This window comes from Eumetopias jubatus, unplaced genomic scaffold (assembly GCF_037043125.1).
Source record: "Eumetopias jubatus isolate StellerSeaLion01/CBP00866 unplaced genomic scaffold, mEumJub1_p1.0 scaffold_2, whole genome shotgun sequence".
In the NCBI taxonomy this organism is placed as follows: Eukaryota; Metazoa; Chordata; class Mammalia; order Carnivora; family Otariidae; genus Eumetopias; species Eumetopias jubatus.
In genome coordinates, this window is record NW_028274808.1 from 145319415 (window position 1) to 145323762 (window position 4348).

At 41.7% G+C, this 4348-nt stretch overlaps 1 pseudogene; it reads left to right on the forward strand.

Moving 5' to 3' along the window:
* LOC148164909 (large ribosomal subunit protein eL21 pseudogene) lies at nucleotides 1-1865 on the forward strand (annotated as a pseudogene).
* The last annotated feature ends 2483 nt before the right edge of the window (nucleotides 1866-4348 follow it).

Below are 4348 nucleotides of genomic sequence, written 5' to 3' on the forward strand. Positions count from 1 at the left end.
ATGACCAACACAAAGAGAAAGAGGAGAGGCACCTGCTGTATGTTCTCTAGGCCTTTTAGAAAACATGGAGTCGTTCCTTCGGCCACATATATGCAAACCTACAAGAAAGGTGATATTGTGGACATCAAGGGAACTGGCACTGTTCAAAAAGTTATGCCCCACAAATGTTACCATGGCAAAACTGAAAGAGTGTACAGTGTTACCCAGAATGCTATTGGCATTGTTGTAAACAAACAAGGGTAAGATTCTTGCCAAGAGAATCAGTGTTGTATTGAGCATATGTTAAGCACTCTAAGAGCCAAAATAGCTTTCTGAAGCATGTAAAGGAAAATAATCAGAAAAAGAAGGAAGCCAAAGAGAAAGTTACTTGTGTTCAACTGAAATGCTAGCCGGCTCCACTCAGAGAAGCGTATTTTGTGAGAAACAATACAAAGAAGTCTGAGCTGCTGGAACTCATTTCCTATGAATTCATCCATGGTAGGTCTAAAAAAAATAAATAAAAGACCTCTGGATTGTAAAAAGAAGGAGGAGGAGGAGAAGAAGGGGAAGAAAATTGAAGAACTCTATAAGTAAACTGTCCTTTTTTAAGTTGCCTGCACAAATTGACTTAATTCTTAGATACTTGGCAACTGATCTAGAGACAATATTATATGCTAATCAGTAAATTTTTGTGTGTGTTTGTTTTCCTCCTAGGCAGACAGGAAGACATTTCTGAGCTTCCTGCATCTAGGTGAAGTAATAAGACAAGTTTGGGCCAAATGAATGTGACAATGAATATGTGAATTTACAAGGGAGTGACCACAAATCTCTCATGTATATAAACGTGCTACTAATTAGTTCTTGCAAAATTCCCAGAGATGGGTAAACTTTATTAAAAGCATATTGATGTAGCTCTCTTCAAGCAGTATTTAAAGTATGTTTTCAAGAATTTTAATTTTGATATGTTCTTAAAACTATATAAATTCCATAATATACAGTTCTCAAAACTGTATATTAATTCAACATTTATGAAGTGTCTTCTATTTACTAAACCCTAGGCTTGATGATGAATGCACATTGTGAATAGGAGACACATTATTGTTGCTTTAATAGAACATAGGCTTGTTTTGTATATGAACACTATACAAAAACAGTAGAAGCATTACAATGTTTAGCTTTAGGTTCAAAAAAGGCAAATACAGATATGATGTCCTATTCTAAAACCAGAACATATGCCCTACAAATCATCTTTCTTAAAATTACAAATACTTACTTGGCATCTTTCATTCCGTCAAGGCTTCACCATCTAATTTTTGTAAAAGATGTTATCTGTTTGAGAGAGAGAGCACAAGCAGGGGGGAGGGGCAGAGGGAGAGGGAAAAGCAGACTCCTCACTGAGCAGGGAGCCCAATGTGGGGCTCGATCCCAGGACCCTGGGATCATGACCTGAGCTGAAGGCAGCCGCTTAATCAACTGAGCCCGCCAGGTGCCCTTCACCATCTAATATTTTATTTAATGCTTCAGTTAGTCTTTAAAAGTTAGAGAATTAGTGAAGCAGTTAAAGAAACAATGCTAAACCATCCATAGCAACAGCACAATTTGAAAAACAGTCTTTTATTTGCATAAATATCAAGTTGGAGCCGCTGCTTCTAGCCAAGATAGAATAATGGGGAGGATTTACTCTCCCACCTAAAACAACCAAATAATGGACAAAATATATTGAAATAATGGTTTGAAATATAGTGGATATCAGGCAGGAAGGACAGTTATCACTGAGAGATGGGGAAAATGGGATGAGCTCTGTGATGCCTGTGGCTTTGAGAGTTAGGAGACTGCAGCACAAAGAGTGGGAATCCTGGCAGAATCCTGTGGACTTCCTGAATTAGGAAGATGGAGTTGGAAACCCATGGAGACCAAGGTAACTAGAGCTCTCAAGATGGAGTACTGAAGAGAAACTCTCTATTCTTCCCCTCCCAAAAGGATAAATAAGAGGTTCTTGGGGTTTATATAAGATCTGGAAGAGTGATTCTTCTCACCAACCAGATTAGAAAATCTCAGTAAAGTGTAGCAATTCCTTTAGTTTCACTTCCATTTTTTTATTCTAAAATTTAAGAGTAATTTTAAATTGAATACATTTTTAAAAGATTTTATTTATCTATTTGAGAGAGAGAGAGAGAGCATGCACCACACCTGTGAGCAGGGGAGGGGCAGAGGGAGAGAGAGAATCTCCAGCAGTCTCTGAGCCAAGAACAGAGCCTGAGACCATGACCTGTACTGAAATCAAGAGTCAGAAGCTCAACTGACTGAGCCACTCAGGCTCCCCTTAAATTGAATACATTCTATTTAAAAATATTAAGTCTGAGATGCCCAAGAAAGATGGCGGAGGAGTAGGGGACCCAATTCCAGCTGGCCCATGGAATTGAGCAGGATATCTACCAGACCACTCTGAACATCCACGAAATCAGCCTGAGATGTAAGAAGATATATCTGAAACTCCCCAACAGAATATCACAGGTGGTTGGTTTCGAGGTACGAAGTGGAAAGCCATGATTCCAAGGGCAGATATTGGAAGATAAAGGGAAGGGGGAGGGAGCTGCCATAAGTGCTGGCACTGGGAAGGTGAAATAACACAGGAGCACAAAGGCCTCCCACGCTGGGGACCGGGCACAGACTCTGAGACCGGTCGTGGTGGGGAAAGGAATTTAGGGTAGCCCCCCATACTGAAACCTGGAGTGGCAGGGCCACATGTGCGAACTGGGGGTGGCCGGTGGTTTTAGAAGCACAAAGGGCAGAGACCTGCCCGAACATGGAGGCGAAGACTGGGAGCCCTGCTGAGGGGCGCACAACCCAAGATGCTGCAGTTTATAGTAGCACAGACAGAAATAGAGATAGTGTGGCCTGGAGAGCTTGCTGAAGAACAGACTGTGATCTCTGCTCTGAGGCAGAGCGTTGAAAATGATCTCTTCTGCTCTGACTCTTGGAAGAGACACGGAAAGCCACCAGGGAAAGCCTCCAGAGAACAAAAGCCCCCCAAAACTGGTTTTCACTGAGTCCATTCTCGCCCCTCCACAGAGGGCAGGGCAACTCTGCCCAAACAGGGTTGCCTGAGTTACATAAGGCAGGTCCCTCCCCCAGAAGACAGGCTGGGAGAATAAGAGGCCAGCAACCTTAAGGTCCCTATAAAACATGTGCATCTTGCTTGGGTTTTGGTCAATAATTTGGACTCTGTACATTCCTTCAATCACCCCTCACCAGAATGCATAGGAGGAGGAACCCCCAAAATAGGAAAGACTCAGAGACTGTGACTTTTGCCACAGATTTACAAATAGATACAGATATAACCAAGATGTCAGACATGGAATTCAGGGTAGTGGTTGTGAAGACAATAGTTAGAATGGAGAAATCAACTAATGGCAACATAGAGTCTCTAAGGGCAGAAATGAAAGCTGAATTGGCAGAACTTAAAAATGATATCAATGAGATCCGATCTAATCTAGATAATCTAACAGCTAGGGGTAAGTGAGGCAGAAGAACAAATTAGTGATCTAGAAGACCAATTGATAGAAAAGAAGGAAGAAGAGGAGGCCAGGTAAAAGCAACTCAAAATCCATGAAAATAGAATCAGAGAAATAGGTGACACCACGAAATGTTCCAATGTCAGAATTATTGGGATCCCTGAAGCAGGGGGAGAGAAAGAGAGGACTAGAAGATATATTTGAGCAAATCGTAGCTGAGAACTTCCCTGATCTGGGGAATGAAACAAACATTCATGTCTTAGAGGCAGAGAGGACCCCTCCCAAGATCAAGGAAAACAGGCCAACACCCTGGCATGTAATAGTAAAACTTGCAAATCTTAGAACCAAGGAAACCATCTTAAGGGCAGTTAGGGGGAAGAGATGCCTTATGTACAGAGGGAGGAACATCAGAATAATGTCAGACCTATCCACAGAGACCTGGCAAGGCAGGAAGGGCTGGCAAGACATATTCAGGGTGCTAAATGAGAAGAACATGCAACCAAGGATACTTTATCTGGTAAGGCTGTCATATAGAATGGATGGAGGGATGCAGAGCTTCCAAGACCAGCAGAAACTGAAAGAATATGTGACCACTAGGCCGGACCTGCAAGAAATATTAAGCGGGGTTCTATAAAAGGAGAAAGACCCCAAGAATGATACAGAACAGAAATTTACAGAGACAATCTATAGAAACAAGGTCTTCACAGACAACATGATGACAATAAATTCATATCTTTCAATAATCACTCTGAACGTGAATGGCCTAAATACTCCCATAAAATGGCACAGGGTTGCAGACTGGATAAAAAGACGGGACCCATCCATATGCTGTCTACAAGAGATTTATTTTAAAC